Here is a 17,585-nt window from a genome sequence, read left to right as displayed (position 1 = left end):
CCTCCACTGGTCACCCTCAAATTCTATTATTAAATCACAGGTAATTTTTTAATAAATACTGACACTAAAAACCAACCTACATTCCAAAACACAATGCTGATTCTACCACTGTCATGGCAAAGTTGCAGTGCAGCTGTGGGTTTTGGCTAAAAAAAAAAAATACAGCAAGTCCAAAATATCCATTTCAAAACAAGACACCTTTTGGTGCCAGTCTGACTGCAAAATTCTCCCAAGGTAAGTTTCAACTAAGTCAGTACAAATGAATAATTATTTGTTTTATCTTTGAAGTTTGGTTTATTTACCCAGTCTTGTTTAGTGCTTACAGGTGCTAAAGACACTTGCCTAATTTTCAGGGTGAACTGTCTAAGCAGTAAGTTATTTCAGAGTGCTTTAATCTGCAGGGTAAGTATATGCTCCATGTTTGCACAAAAACATAAGTAGTGCAGGCTGAGCAGTCATCAGGCATCTCTACATGGTCAAGGCTTTTTTGTAGGGACTGGGAGCTAGGAGTGAAAATCAACATCATTATCACTGTTAGTGAAGGATGAAGAGCTCAAGCTAACCATGTGGTAGAGCCATCAGGAAGGATGTCAAAAATTGGCTAATAAAATTTAGTAAGTGTGAAGTTCATTTGACCTTTCTGTATGGAAAGCGAGCCCTCTATACAGAGCTCATGCTCAGAGCTGCCAGATGGGAGGAAATATCTGGTACAATACCTTCCCTGCGCTCAGTTTAGCACGTGGAGCAGAACAGAGTCTGTGCTCTTAATGAGAACCCGTGCTTTCATTAATCTCTCATTACATCTGATGAGCAGCATGGATAACCATCAGAGAATATTCTGACCTTCATTAGACATTCATAGAGCCCTGAGCCAGAAGTGGCTAACTTTACCAGCATCCTGACAAAATTCACCTCCTGCCCTTGAAGGCAGCCTAGAACAAGACACAGTTTCAGAATTTCAAGATTTAGTTTGAGGCACCTCCTAGGACCCAGGTCAGGAGTGGAATCTGAGAAGAGTTTTACTGTCAAACTGAATGAACACAACTGTAATCCTGGCTCCAAATAGTTCCAAGTTTTGTGATGCCTGAAATGCAGAGTTGGTATTTTGCAAAACATCAGATAGGACATTCTGTTCCTTTTTGTCCACACCTTTTTGTTCCACACCTATTGCGGGTTATTAACCTAAATGGCAGTACATCAGACTCATGTAGTACCTCTGCACATCGGATGAGCAATTGCCAAGTTAGCAGAACTCTGAAATTAAGCATCTTAGCTGTTTGAAGCAGAACAGGTGTCCTGCTGTCAATTGTCCTTGCCCATACTGTGGTCCCTGCCAAAGTGTCCATTCAGGACAGGGTCCCAGATGGTCTAGGTGCTGTAAAATCAGAGTCTAAACCTCACAGAAGAGCTCCAGCAAAAGCTCTGAGGGGCTGGAGATAGCCAGAAGAGAAAGTGAAGTGATCAGAGTAAACCTACACATGTCCTGCAGACTACAGGCATCAAACAGGCAGCTCTGACCACATTAAATTTTAAACTTGGCTTTGATCTATCTGACCCAGTTCTTCCCTTTGTAATTTTCATTTAAGCCTATAAGAAAAAAGAAACACAATTTTCTTTAAACCAGTCAAAGAAAATAAGCCTTTTCTGCTGCTTTGAGCAGCAGACCACAATAGTGTATGTTGTGTTCAGGAAAAATAGAATTTTCTCAGATTCTGAAGCTTCCTGTACATTTCCATCATGTTTCCATGATCAAGAAAAACCCATATTCATCTATAAACAGTATCAGGACCTGGTTCAGTATGAACACTATCAGACACACAAGGAGGGGAGTTGCCTGTGCACCCTGGGCAGTGGGGCATTAGCACAATTATCCCCAGTTCTGGATTTCAGTGAACTCTGTGAGTGTGGCTGGTCTTGTTCTCTCACCTGAATGTGGCCAGGCTCTGCTTGGGTCCTTCATGTGGTCTATTTGTGCAGTGGCACATAGAAGAGGCAAAGGAAATGTTTCTAGCTAGAAGGTCCCATTGAGGCTTCAGTAGCCTTCATCAGCTGGTCGCTATCCTTCTGCTGTGCTGGTCCTAAACTACAGCCCTTGGTGCTTTAAAATTTTCCATACGCTACAAAGAGACAGAAGGCACAGTTTCCCACTGAGGGATTAGAAGTGACCTCTGCCCAAAAGCCTTGACTACTTTTGCCTAGGCTTTTGGCAAAGCTGAGCTGCCAATGAGGCAAAGCTGAGCTGCCTTTGCTTTTGAGGGGTAAGAATGGCAACTTGCTTTATTTGAACTTTTTCATACTGATTTGATAGCCCCACAGGAAGTCAGAGAGGAAATCAGGTTGTTGCAGATTTCTCCAATACCACCTTGTCTCCCACCTGTAATTTATGGCTTGCATTCAGTTTAGGTGTTTGCCTCTTACAGGCAAATTAGCACAATACTCATGATGAATGATGTAACCATGTGTTAAAAAAGCTATACGCTTGGCATTATCCAAAATGGGGCCAGTGTCTGCAGGGACCTTGCAGAGTCCCTTGTTAAATAGCAACAAGGGAGATGCACTTAGGGGCACCTAAGGGGCAGATTGGCACCTGTGGGACAGAAGAGACATCTGTTGTGCCCATATTTTAGCAGCGCTAATCCGTGTCAGGAAGAGCAGGTTTGAAGCCCTCAGGGTTTAAGTCAATCATATTGAAATGCTGCACACAAGAGGATCGGGGGCGGTAGATGGTCTAATCAAGGTCTGGATGGGTCATGTTCATTCAAGGCAGAAGACATCTGGGAATTTTAAGGAAAGCTAAACCCTTGCCAGCCATGCCTCGCTGCCGTAGGTGGCAAAGGGAAAGAGAGATGAGGTGCAGCTGTCTTGTCTTAGTGCAGGAGCACAGGGTGCACGTACAGCTCTCAGGGAGCTGTTGGAGAGGCTCCAGCTTTGGGAGCAGCGTGTATGATGAAAGGTATACAAGGACACCCAGAACTCGCCCATGCTGTGCAAGACAGTGCAGGATAGTGCCCCCCCCCATCCTTACAGATACCCCATGATCTGGATGTGCAGCAGCACAGACCCCAGAAGCAAGACTGTATTGCACTGTAACTACATGCATCTCAGCCAAGGCACCCTCCTGCACAGTGCTTTGGGGTGGTGTCTGCATTTCTTCTGATTTACCTCTTCACTCACAGGAAACTCTGAATTTATTGCCAATGCAAACAGCCACAGACAGGCACACAAACACATGGAGTTTATGCAGCTTTTCTCCCTACATCCTGAGAAACTATGTCACATCATGACTTGCCTTCCACTTCCTTTCCTAAGGAACTCATAGTACCAATATATTTCTTAACATGCCTGTCAGTGTTCAACAGGCCAGCCTAGTTGAGTAAATGCTACTATAATAACACTTAGTGTCCACTGTACAGCTTTGCTCATATCCAAGGGCATTTAAAAGTCTCGAGTTTCTGCAGTTCTGAGGTAGAGACATTTATGATTCTTATAGCTCTGTGTTGTAAATAGTATTTGAATATGAGGAAATATATGCAGAAAGAATTAGATTATGACTGCAAAGTCACTGGCAGTTTAAGGAAGAATGTGACACGTACAAGTTCTCTGAAAGTAACAGACCAGCTTTCACCACATTTTTGATGAGAAAATTTTATATGTCTTTGTACAGAAATATCTTTTTCACTGCTCTTATAGTTCAGGGATGTGATCACATTTCATTAATTTCCTTTACAGACCACAGGGTGACAAAGATTGTTTAGTGCTTGGCTTCTGCACAGCAAGATGACAAGCTGGAAACCGAGGTCCTCAGCACCTGGATTGGCAGAGCAGTACGGAGCACCCACTGCCCTTGAGTGAACAGAAACTGCGACAGCAGCAACATGCACTCCATTGTTTGGATATGCAGGTTAGAGTCCCTTCCCATGGGAGGAACACAGAAGACGAGGAACAAAACAAAGATTCAGATCCTACAGCAGAAGATGGGCTTCCAGGTGGAGTCCATAAAAGGCCAAGTCTTTATGCGTTCCAGGTCTTCAGAGCCTAAAATGGACAGATGGCACTTCAAGGCCCCACTGATGATTCACGCTGCAAATAAACTTCAGAAGGCAGCAGGTGCCAGCACTCATCAGAGGATGAAGTGCAATTGTTTTCCAGTGAACTGAGTAATATGAAAAGTATTTGTGCCATCTTGCCAAAAACACAAACTGTGTCACGTTTATTTTTAGATGCAGATATCCATCCAGGAAGAAATCACAACCAGTTATGTCACACATAAATCAGAGCTACCTGCTGATACCGTCACAGAACTTACTACAGTGCTTTTATAAATGGTTAGCTACCCAGATCCAAAGCTACATCTTTCCTTGTCGTATGGCAAGGTATCCAAACTTTAACTTACATCTCAAACTGTCTGCTTTATCACAGAACAAAATACTCACTGGAGTGGAGGGAAGTGGAGGGTAGGGAAGACAGACAATGGGGAGCAGGGTTGTAGCTCTCTCCGTCTTGACACCTTTCTATCCTGCACTTCTGTCTCCCCAAGAAATACTTTGTACTCCCTTTAGAGTTTGGGTTTTTTTAAGCATTTCTCCTGTTGGATGAATAGCACTGTGCAGAAAGAAAGGGATTTGATGTGTTTGCCTCAGGGCTATTGAAGCATGTAGTGTAGGGGTCATATTAGAGATTTGGGGGGATGGATGGTCAATCTGGCTCTGGTGGATCTGGATAGTCATGTAGCAAACAAACAGGCAGCTCTCATTAGCCTCTGTAGTGGATTAGCCACTGCAGGGGCACAAAGGTCTGCACTGGGCTTATCTGAATTACCTCTTAGTTGTTGCTCAGGCTATTTTTTCTGAGGCTTTTTTTTTTTTTACAATCTGCTTTCAGCACCACTCTATGCTGAGCCCTCTTCTGCTCCAGCTGCCAGGCTCTGGCTCCTCACTGCACTAATGTCTGCATTAAACCCTGAGACGTTATCCACCTCTGGATCCCCCACAGCCTTGTTGCTCTACACACAAAGGCAACATGCTCCTTCAGGGATCAGCATTCCAGTGAGATTAATAGGACTCATGATAGACAATGGAGTAAAAAATCATAAAAAGCCCCCAAACAATTCCTGTATCAGCAACAAAGCTTGTACTACACAGCAGACAAAGGAGTCTTAGAAAAGGATGTGTGAGTATACAGGTGAGAAGGATTATGTCAAAAGAAAGAACTTTCTGGAAGGCCTCCTTAATATTTTCTTCTTCTTCTTGTGTCATATGCTATGGATAATACTGGTTGTCTGTTGTCTCACACTTCCTGTCTTAAAAGACAGTTTGACCCTTTCCCAAAAAAGTGTATCAGTCATGGTGCAAGTTTCTGCAATTATGTTTTCTCTTTTGTAAAAAAAATAGCATTTTTCCGCACCCTCTTCAATATTTGGAAAATAAGGTCTGCAAATCCAGTGTTAATAAGAACTATTTGACTCATTAAGTCAGTATGCTTTCCGACTACATAAATAATTTTGAATATATAACATATTTTGAGTATTTAACCAAAAGACCAGATACAAGCCCACACATGTCAGTGGGTAACATTAGGGATTCATAGTTCTGGTTTAACTCAAATGTTAATGCTGGGGATTAAGAGTTAAGAGCTCTGATGTCATTTTGTCTTCTGGAACCTCTGTTAAAAGTGACTGTTCCCCCCAGACAGGCCCTTCTGCAGCATGGCATGGAGAATGATGGGCACTATTTTCACATCATGTTAAGCTAATGCCATCCCTGTCCTGCTTCCCAAGAGTGCAAGAAATAAAGTTTTGTATTTTCCAATGTACAGCCCATCTTTGACATGTAAACTCCAAAAATAGCAAATTCTCATGTTTCAAATATCCACCAAGCTTATTGACTGACCAGCACCCAGGTAGCACTTTAGAGGTAGGCTGGTATGCCTGTACCTTCCTCAGAGAACTTTCCACAACTCGTGCCTACAGGTGTAGGCACCTTCTCCTGGGTACACGCACATGAATGCACCCACTTCTTTGTTATACTTACACTTTATAAACTACAGATTGCACTGGAAGCCCAGTTTCTCTACCACAGATTACGTGATGCTCCAGAGACACTTCATGTTAAGATTAAAGAGCTATATCATTTTAGTTAAGCCTAAGATTAAGACTTCAACTCTCATTCTAGTGGAAATATGTATTCCCTACCACCATTCTGGAAATGATAATGCTGCTGCTTACTTCAAACCAGGAGCAAATCCTTTAGATATTCTTAACATATAGGTTGCACTAGGATCCCCCAGATTGACATGTTTTACAAATTCCCTTTTTTTTTTTTCCTCCTCAATGACATTATCTTTGAGGAGGACAAGCTGTTTATACCATGACCCACTGATACTGAAAGCTGCTTAAATAAGTTCTGGAAAAGTGCTTTCTAGGACTACAGCTAAGCTCTGGGCTTACTCTTTTGCTATCTGCCTCTCAGCTCTCCACTCTAGGTTTTTTCTGTCTTTCACCATTTTTTCTTCAGTACTTCTAGTTCCTGTCTACCCTGTAATTACACTTTTGATATCTTGTCAGGCTCCTGACCATTTACTTGCAATTTGATGGTGCATGTTCTATGCTGCAAGAAGACATCTGAGCCTTCCTTTGCCCTCATGGTCCCCACCAGTTCACAAACTGCTTCCAGCACCCAAGCCCCCCAAGTGAACTGGTGTGCTGCTTCAGGACCTGGGGTGGCTCTCATCCATCTTTGCTTTGCTGGCATTATGGAAACTCTTGTCCAGAACATCATTTCCACCCCTCACCTCAGAAAGCTTCAGTAATTTAAAGTCTCTTTCTTCATGGAGTGTCTCAAAGGATTTTTTTTCCCCAGTGGTATCTCAAAGCATAAATCAAGTGCACATAATTTTCCTACTTAGCAGTTCCAGAATTAGATATATTTTATCTACTCTAAAGTAACAAAGGACAAAATACTATTCTGATGCTTAGTTTAAAAAAAGTATGCCATTGCCTGCATTTCTCTTTTGGTAGTAATTTTTTCTCCTTCACTACTGCTTCAGTGCAAGTGGTTAAAGCATTTAAAATACAGTGAAATTGTTGGGTGAGAAGTTAAAAAGGTAAGAAAAAGGAGTGTGTTTGTAGACTATTTTCTGCCCTCATAATTTCTGCCCTCCTTCACTTTCTCTCATCATATTATTCTTTTCTTACTGCCACAGAAATGCTCAAAGCCTTTGGTTTGGCTGGTTTATGCTGTGTGTTCACACAAGCCAGGGAGGACACCTTACTCTTGGTTTCAAAAGGCCTGGACTCTGCTAACAGTTCAAAATGCAGTTCTCCTTTAAAGTAGTGACACCACCTGCAAGCCAGCAAGGCTGCAAGTGTTTGCAAATTCTTGACAAAATGTGAGCCCACAGGGCAAGCCCAAGAACCAGTGAGAAGACATTGAGAAAATATTTTAATGCTAGAGGAATGTCTCAATTTTTCAGCTAGGGGAAAAGACTGATTATTTTAAAGCTAAAATTAGAAGCTATAAGAGGTAAAAATGTTACCACGTTCTTTTTTTTTTTTAATTAAAATATGTATTCTACTGTAAAACTGTGACTGAGCTGAAAGATCCTTTTGATTCCAGCGCCTCCTGTTCTTTCGTTTCAAACACGAGCCCCTTCAGCCAACTCAGCTCCACCAGACTAGGTGATGTGAAAAACTGGGAAATCCGTAGCTGTCAGACAAAGCCCAGACAAATTGCCCAAGAAGGACAATTCCATTTTTCCACTCCTCTGGCTTCAGACATCATGTGCTAACCCCAACTGTAGGAATTTAAATCTGGTCTTTAAATTTAGGTGACAGGCCACCTGGACAGCTGCAAGGCTATCCCAAGTGAAAGGGAAGGGATTCAGAGAAATCGCTTAGTAAATGAACCTTTTGGTAGTGCCTTGAAGAGTTTCAAGACTTTCATACCCTTCACAGAAGTTACAAACTGTCATTGCTATCTCTACTCTTTGTCTGCTCCCTTTAGACTTAGTTTATTTCATATGACTATATTAAAATCATATTCAAGATCACTAGCAAAATAGCAAGGGCCTTCATTTGTGCATAACAGTATTTGCCTTTCTGATTAATGCTCCCCAAAAAGGAGCTCAGAGAGCTCCTGACCATTACCACAACCACCACCATCACACATCCAGAAGCCTATAACCACTCTCCTGGACTGACTGTCACTGTTCCCTGCTCAACCCCAGGTGTCCAATTGCAAAAACAGAGGCAGATGAAGCATGAATGCCTCAAGCCTACACTCTGCACAACCCACAGGGAGAGCAGTTCTGGACCGAGACTAAACAGCTATGTAAGCAGGCCCACAAAGCCCTGTGCTCTCCTTCAATGTAAAGATGCTATAGGAGCAGCAAGCCTTACAGTTCACACCTATCATGGCACAGCTCAAAACAATGCTGTCATTAACAAAAGAGGTTTGTCCCATGGTTTGTCCCAACTTCCCCCAATGTACATGCAGGCACTAAGTCCCAAGGTGAGAGTTCAGCAGTGGAAGAAGTCATGATGTCAGAAAGCAGCTCAAAATTCTCCCACCACAGAAACCCATTGCTAAATCATATTTGTGCCATACTGGGAGCTCTCAGTGACAGGAATGATATATAGCTGTCTAGCAGTATTTATACCACAGTGGGCACTGCAGTATCTGGGGAGCGCGGTATAAATACAGACCGAGCAATAGCCAGGAAAGCCCAAAGAGTGGGCGAAGAGGGTGAGTGGCCAAAGCAGCTGAGAGACGTGCTGATTCAGTGCATCTCCTTCAGCTGTCCTCAGCAGCAGGTTGCCATGGATTAGAAGTTGGGAAGATTAAAGAACTGATTTTTCTTTTTTGCCCTCCCCTTTGACAGCTTGTTTCTCGCCCTTTGCTTGAGCTCATGAGGTCCTTTGACTTTCCAACTACTGCACTCTGTGTTACTACATAAAGTATAGTAAACACATAACAATTTCTTCTAAAGAGATGATCTGGCTCATGCCTGCCAGCCTGTAACACTCAGCAGATGAGCTTACAATTGTCATGCCTGCCTTACAAATGGGGAAATCCATGCAAGGGGAAATTACCTTGCTCCAGTTCCCCTTGGCTGTTCCCAAAGCAGAGAGGTTCATGTTCTCACAAAAATTCAGTCACAGGGTTTTTAAGACACCAGGTTGAAACAGGTTTAAATGCAAGGGAAAAGGAAATGGTTGTTCAAGAAAAACTCCTGGATGTGCATCCCTCAGTCACATGTTTAATTTCTTCCCAACATGCATTAAAGGCAAGTATTTTCAACTATTTGAACAGCTGACTTTCAGCAGTAAAATCAGTGAGAATTTGAAATATGAGCTTTGCGTGTTGACTTCTTTCTTCTTGATAAATAAATCACAATTCTCTATTCCCAAATAAAACCTTTGAAATGAAATACATGCAAGGAAGAATCCATCACAATAAAAGGGGACTTGCAACAAGGTTTTGCAAGCACGTCAAGGGCTTAGGGGAGCTTCTTCCCATCTCTTCTGACAATGTTTGAGGATGCCTCCTCACTAGAGAAGGAAGGGCACTTTGCTCTACTTTTTCTATTCAGGATACCATATTTTTTTCTGAAGCAATATGACTGCTGCAGCAGCATACCTACTTGCTCCATTTCCCACAAACATGGTTTCTTTTTGAACTCTGCTGCTCTGCAGGGAGCTGGACTTCTCAGCAGCACCCCAGCACACAGATTAAATACTTAGCAACTACCTTTCGTCACACCTTCAGAGCCTCTTGCACAGCTGGAAAGGATGGAGTGAACTGTTCTTGAGGGTAAGATTGGATTTGCGACAGTAAGATCGAATTTAGGACAGTAAGATCGGATTTGGGAGCCCCTTTTTGCCTGCAGCAGTGGAAATAGAGGAGTGCATGGGATTGCACTTACAGAGCAAATCTTACCTAAAGTTTATGAAATTATTACCATCTGACTAATTTGAGCTATTTCTGCTCAAAAGAAATATTCTACTAATTATAGAGTAATGGTGCTGGAAAGCACTATAATTCCTACTCATCTCTTTGCATTCAGAAGGCCATATGGATATTACCTCTGGTGAACAGCATTTTTTCATCTGTCCTGGCTTGATTCACTTAACAGCTTGGCTAAGGACCCTCTCTCCCTGGTAATCTGGCAGTTCAAACTCTTTATTAGAAGATCACCAAGACAGTAAAAACCAAGCCCAGCTTTATGTGACATCCTTGCTTCTCAGCATACAATCAGTGGGAGAGCTCTTTGGAGGAGCTCTCCGATAGATAGCTTCTTAGTCCACTTCTCTAAGATACCACAACACCAGCTTGCTTTGCCTTGGTTTGATTGCAAGGCATGCTCAATAATATTCTGCAAGTACAGGATAGCTTTCCAAAATATCTCAGTCCCAGCCATCTACTGCCCGTTTTTGCAGCAGGCATCAGAGGCAATTTTCACAGCGACTTTGCTGTGAAAGTCTGTGGATGCTACTTTTTTTGCAAGGAAAAAATCTTTGATATGAAAAATCTATTTATCAGCCTGGCAACACAAGGGCTCCCTGAAGCCATCGGGTTTGATAATGAAAGGTCTGATGCAGCCTTTATTTTCTTCACAGTGTACGCTCCTGTAGGTAACAATCCGCTCTGAGTCAGTCTGAAGGACCTGACAGACTCACAGTACTCATAACAGGAATGTTCCAGCTCCTCCTGGATAAGATTTACTCTTTCCTCCCCTGCTGCTGTTACTCACCAGGAGTGTACGTGTTTATGCTTGGACATCTCTGAGACAGCTCTGCTTTGATGTATTGTATTTCTATACATTTTTAATGTTTAAAAAAAAATGGAGCTTAAAAACAGGACAAAAAAATAAAGGGTTTTTTAGTGTCTGGCTGTTTAACTTGCAAGGAGGATAGTTTACATTCTCTGTCTTTAGATCCTAAAGGAATCTTTCAATACTTAACTACATGCTGGTAGCACAGAGCAGCCAGTCAAACCTTTCCGCAATGCGAAGCAGCCCAAAAATGTGAGCAGAACATATTGCTTATAAATCCCAAACCAGTTTTTACCTTGAATCCTAAACAAGCAGAAGCTTGTTTTTCAAAGTGTTAACAGAAGCTGCTGCTGCCTGGGTTATTTTGTGTAACCATGATAGCAGAGGAAGAATCAAAGTGACATTTTCCTTCTTGGCACCAACTAAACTGCCCCCACCTTTACCCTCACATCTGACTCCACAGGTTTTTTTTTCTGGAGATGCTGAGTGAGATCCCTATTTGTGCACTGGTGAGACATCTCCAAGGTATGCTGGATGTGCATCTCTCCTTTGATGAACATGATTACGAGTGTGCAACTGTTATTAAAGCAGATTTTTATCACTTGCAAAATGTGCCACAGACTAACTGCTGTTCAGCTTCTTGGACCTTTGCTGCATCCAGCCGAATTGCTATAAATTCCTTGTCTGCAGCTTTTCCAGGAACACTCTCATATGACCTGCAACAAATACAAAAGTCAAAATAATGTTCACTAACTCAAGCAGATAAGCATTTTGCCCTATTCTGAGATCTCTACATTGATTCTGCATTTTTTGTTCAGTGTTGTTTCGTTCAATGGACTTTTCTTTTACAGAGTTTCAGTTTATTTCTGTCACCTCAGGACTGCTATTAAACCTGCACTAACCTAACTGTGAATTTCAGCAGCATTTCCTAAACAACTGAACTTCATTTTAGCAGTTTAAAAATAGTTTTGACCTCATCAGTACTTTTCTTTGCAATACCATTTCCTTCCCTCAAATCAAAGACTGTCAAACTTTCATTAGTGATACAGAAAGGGATTTGATTGTAAAAGCACCTGGATTCTGCTCCCAGCTGTGGTAGGGGTTGCTTGGCCTTACCAAACCATGCAGATCATCTTCTGACTATGCACAGTTTCGAACTGTGCCACAAGTATAAAAACTCACAGATCTCTGTCTGGCCCTGTGAAACCATCGGTTGGCATGTTTCTGGATCCAATAAGTAAAACAGCAACATGTATGTGGTGCATACATTTACTCTGCCATAAAGCCTCTTCACTTCAGTGTATGTTTATTGATTATATTAGAGTGTGACTTTCATCTTGTTCTCAAGACTGTGAGGATGATTCCCATGGGCAGAATCCTATAACACAGAAATACGGTTTTCTATATGAATGTCTTATGGTTTTTATAGTAACTTAAATGTGTGCAATATATAATTTTTACACCAGTCAGTAAAATGCTTTCTGTGGGTATAGCATGTTTACTTTGGCTGGCACCAGCTGAAGTGACAATCTACGTTTTTTTTTAGGGCTGCAAAGATCTGGGTTATTATAGACAAGAACTGTAGCTTAAATAACTAAAATTTCCTGGATATAAGTGGGGATTTTTTTGCCTTTGTGCACAATTCCATTTCTCAATAGATTTCAGACCAAAGGGGTTTTTTTTTATCCCATGTCTGGTAAACAGACTCCCAGACCATCAAATCCTTTCAAAGCACGGAAGAAGTTAATTCAATTTTAACATTCATAAAATAATTATGTAGAAGCTAGCATCTTATGAATTTCTTGTCTCAAACTTAGGATTTCCTGGGAGCTCACACATAGCTCACTCCCCCTCCAACCCATGTCATGACCTAAATGTAAAAATTGGAGAAATGCTAGGAAATGAAGGTGGCCAACAAGAGGTCCAAATTCTGGTTCCAGGTATTACAATTTACAGTCTGTCAGAACTGAGAAAGAAAGCAGACTCCTTGAATGAATAAACATGCAAATTGAATTTCTGAGTTCAAAGAGGAGATTCTTAATTTCCTGAAACCAAATCAGGTCATAATAACAATAAACCACTCATGTTTCTAAGAATCTCCTCCATTTTCTTTTCAGCATTAAGGCTGTGTCTCAGATCTCAATTTCCTTAATTCTTCCTCTTTAACCAGGAAAAATCCTCACTGGTTCATTCTTGGGTCATACACAAATTGTCTCTTTGTTCAATTACAGCTTGTGTTTCAAGCACCTGTATGACAGGATACAACTGTCTTTTGATTAGTTTTGCCTATCTGCAATGAAATTAGATCAGTGGCAGTACTTGGAGCACATCCACAGCGTTGACAAGGTCTGAGCTATATCAGCTTTGCAGAGGTTAAACATGATTGAACCCTGCTCTGCTTTAAGGTAATACAACCAAAGAGCACTGCCTGAAAGCTGTATTTCATTCAAACCAGACCCGGCCCACTGTGCCAAAGTCACAGTGACAAGGACACATCAAAACGAAACTCTCCAGCCCCTCACTACATTACTTGTTTGTGTCAGTCAGTTTGGAGATTTTTAACATTTGAGTTATGTTTATCTGCACTGGTTTTCAAGGTCTAATTATAACATGTGAAGTGGGGTGAGATTGCTGCTATGAAAGTCGCAGTATAAATAAGGGGACCTGACGGGCTGATATGTTGGCACAGACCAGACATGTATGTCACGTGGAAGCCCAGTGCAGCTGTTGTAGTCCGTGGTACAATAAATAGCTATAGGGAAGTGGTGCGGTCAGGCAGGATTTTTTAATACCACCTACTGTGCTACTTGGACAAATGCACTCGCCCAGAAAAAAAAAAAACAAACAACAAAAAAGTCAGTTTAATCGCAGAAAAATGACTGTCCTGGTGCGTGTCAAAAGCTCTGTAGGAAAGCATGGCATGGTTGCCTGCCTGCTCTCCCCTCTCCTCTTTTCACACAATCCTTTCCACTAATCAAAACCAGCAGGGCACATGCTCTCGCCCTTCGAGCCAGGAGAGTGTGCCATGCACAATAACTTGCACAACCTCTGCCCTCCATTGCAGGAGAGATCCTCTGCAATCACCCTGTAATGCACATGCAAGGATCACGCCTGGCAGCACCAGCAGATGGATGTCTCAGGTAAGACCAGGCTTCTGGAGAGGATCTCTATTTATAACCTGGGCCCCGACAGGAGACTAGTCTTGGGTGTTAATGTGACAGAGTGCTGGTTTTTAAAGTCGCTGAAATACCTGAACATGGAATGGAAGATGAAACTGCTGCTGGCTTGCAGATGGTCATTCATGCCATGGGCTGGTAAGAGAAGAAGCCATCCACACTGGGCATTGGCAGCACACTGAACGCAATTAAACCAATTAGGGTCCACAAAATGTTAATTGTAAAGCACCCGCACCCTTTCTAAGCTTAGGTTCTTATTTATTTTAGAAAAAAAATTGACCTGACACAGGGCATATACATCTTTAAATTAGCAACTGGCAGTGAACTGTGCTTTTGAAAAGGCACTGGAAAATGCCCACCATAATTCAAGTAAGATGCCTTCTGATGTGAGCATAACATATTATGCTCACATTATGATAGCACATTAACCCATGCTTCCCCAGCAAGGAAAAAGCACTGTAATTTCAATCATTGTCGTCAAAAAGTAATTTGTATCCTCTTTTTGACCCAGATTCTCAATATCCTACTTATGCATCAGCAGTGCCATAAAATGCAAAATGATGCAACATTCAAATGTTTTCAGAGCTACTGATGCAACATAATTTTTTTTGGGTAAAATAATTTTTCTCCTTAGCTCCCTTCAACTCAGCTGTCAGTGTTACTCTTAAAGTTTCTCCCTGTATCCGCAAACAGTTGCATAAAGTGACAGGGCTATCAAGTTTGATAGTGCACGGATACATTTCATATGTCATTTGAATGCAAACTTTGAAGCTGCAAAAAGCCAAAATGAAATAAATAAAAAACTTACGAGACTCAGTAAGAAACAGTTTTACGAAACAGCAAGTAAAACTATTCCCAGCTTTTTTTCCCTAACCTCCTTTCTAGTTTAAACAGTTTCATTCTGTATTTTAAGACACTTTTACCTAAGCCTAAAAGCATGTGTTGTGCCTCCACCAGTTTTGTCATATATGGTTGGACACAGGTATTTGTGGTCAGTTATGCCTCTGGATGCACTGGCAGTCTCTAGCCAAGCTCATCAGATGGGTACTGTAATCCCACGTGCTGCAGGACAGAGTTATGGGCTGGCTTCACATGCAAGCAGGAGAGGAGCAGAAATCCCTGGAGGAACTCTGGATGTGAAGACATTCAGGTCTCCAATCCTGAAGCTGCTCCCCACCCCAGATCATTACAGCACAGATCCAGATTTGAGGGAGTCTGGAGAGGCCCTTCCTCTCTACAGCTTTGATTACTGGATAGTCACAGTGCACAGACATGCCAACCAGGTCTGATTCCTCTTGGCCACAGGCTTAACTGCCAGCAGGTCACTTGGCTCAAGGCTCTGCCTGGCCCACAAGAGGAGCTGCCTGTCTCCAACCATGCCTCTCACCCTGACCTTTGGCAACAAGACCTGCTCTCCTCCACCTCCCCATGTGTGCTGCCAGTAACAGCCTCTGAAACTCACATTTCCTAATTTAAAGATAATTTCTAGATGTTTGGGTTTATTTCTTGAGATTATCTCGGGGTTTGGCTGGACAGAAAAAGCATTTGCAACACACATAATCTACTCAGAGAGAACAACATTGCTCTAAAGGGAGGAGTTTTAAAGAGACTTTGTGTCTGAGGAGACCTGATAAACATGTTGAAGGCTTCAAGCACACATGTACGTTAAACAGAGTTCCTAGAAAGTTTTCCTCGTAGAATTGAAACTGGAAACAGATAATCTTCACATCATTATCCACATTATTGAAACTGTGAAAACCAAACCACGTGCAATAACACAGCTGTTCTAGCTAGAGGCATTTAATCTCCCACTATCTTCTCAAAATATACATGTTCCAGCTCCTGGTTATGCACACAGCAAGCAAGGACTAGGAAAAAACTTAACAAGCATTAAGAAAAACTTCCTGTACTTATTCCTGTGTCCCCATGTAAGTTCACAAATCAGGAAAAAAAATCCTCCTTTGCTTAGCTCTAGAGTGGGAGCTGAATTTTCTAGAGCAAACAAGAGGGGAAAGTGCATTTGGTTAGAAATGCTAACTATGTCACATCATTAAGAGTATGGAGGGTGCCAGCATTTTTACTAAGGACAGAGTTAAGAGATTTAAAAAGCTGAATTATTAAATAAATATCTCTGGGATCCTATATGTAATCATATTCATATGTGACATGGCTGTGCCCATCCTACTTGGCAGGAAACTCTACAAAGGCTTGGGAGGGCATGGCTGTTGCATCTCTTGCTGTGCCTAGGTGGAGACATGTTCCTAATCCACTTCTGGGGAATAAACCTTCACAGCAACACAATATGATCTTAGGTATAGAAGTGCTGGCCAGCCCAAACTATAGGAGAAAATGGGGCATGAACAGCCCTTCCTTTTGCACAATTGGTCTTCAAGCCATTTTCCCCTAGGAACCCAGGTGATTTTAAATCCCTTTTCTCACCTCTGTTCTGTGTTTCCTACCTGAATAGATTGCAGACAACATGAGGCTAGCTGGCATGTTTCAAAAATTTGTTGACCATGGAAATTAGAAACACATTAAATAAATGTGCCTAAAGTGCCTCAAACTCCACAAAGTAAACTTATCACTATGCTGATATCCAGTATATAAAATGTTCTCCAACAAAAAGATTGTTTTCAATAAACACTCCAAGACAATCTGTGACACATTCAGAAGGGAAGAATGAGATTAATTTCAGAAGATGATATTAGTGTGCATCCTGTGTGTGAACACAGTGGAAAGATTTCTGTAGTTGCTTCAGTGGATTTCACAGTATTCACAGTATGGGATCGTACCTGAGCATAATAGGGATTAGATGTCTTGGATGCTGCAACATTTCCAGATGCAATTACCTTAAAAGGAATAAATTAATTTGCATCTCAGTGTTGTATAGGAAACCTGTGCTCTGCAGGTGCCCGCTCTGCTCCATCCCAACCTGTCCCTCATCTCAATAGTGTTAATGATGGCTTTGTGATATTTCCATTCCTTTTAGTTTCACTTGGATGAAGCCATTTCCTTTAGGTTAAGGTTTGGATGGTTCACAGCTATCTATAATCTATTCAGGTTATCGGAAAGTGGAATGGTAAAAGGAAAGAACTTAAATTTTCAACTCTTTCCTGCCAAATTCCGTCAATTAACTGGAGTTGCTTATTATGCTTTGCAACGATCATGTCTATTTATTAGTCACATGGCTGTCTAAGCCTAATTCTCCTTTATCAATTTAATATATCTTAAAACTTAAGTACAAAATTACAGCCACCTGAAAAAATTTAAAACTTTCAAACACTTTTAATTAATTACTGCATAAAAAGTTGAAAATCTGCAAGAACTGTCATGATCCTGGGACCCGACCACTTGCAGGACACGTGATACAACCTAGCAAGCCTAGCAATCCCACAATTTCTGCCCAAACAGAACACATAATCTCCAAAACCACTATCATAAAAGCAAGCACCTGCTGCCCCGAGAGACCTGGTGGCTGCAATGTAAAGCATTTATTGGATTTTAAAATCTGATGGTAAATATGTCGTTCTGGAATAACCTAGTGTGGCACATAAGACAAGGAATAATGGCATATGTATCAATCATTATTGGCCTTCCCCTTTCCATTTTGATGGCCATAGTTTTCCTTCTGTTTCTTCA

This window comes from Manacus vitellinus, unplaced genomic scaffold, assembly GCF_001715985.3.
Source record: "Manacus vitellinus isolate BGI_N305 unplaced genomic scaffold, ASM171598v3 scaffold_0_pilon, whole genome shotgun sequence".
Classification (NCBI taxonomy): domain Eukaryota; kingdom Metazoa; phylum Chordata; class Aves; order Passeriformes; family Pipridae; genus Manacus; species Manacus vitellinus.
Note: the sequence above shows the minus strand (reverse complement) of the source record.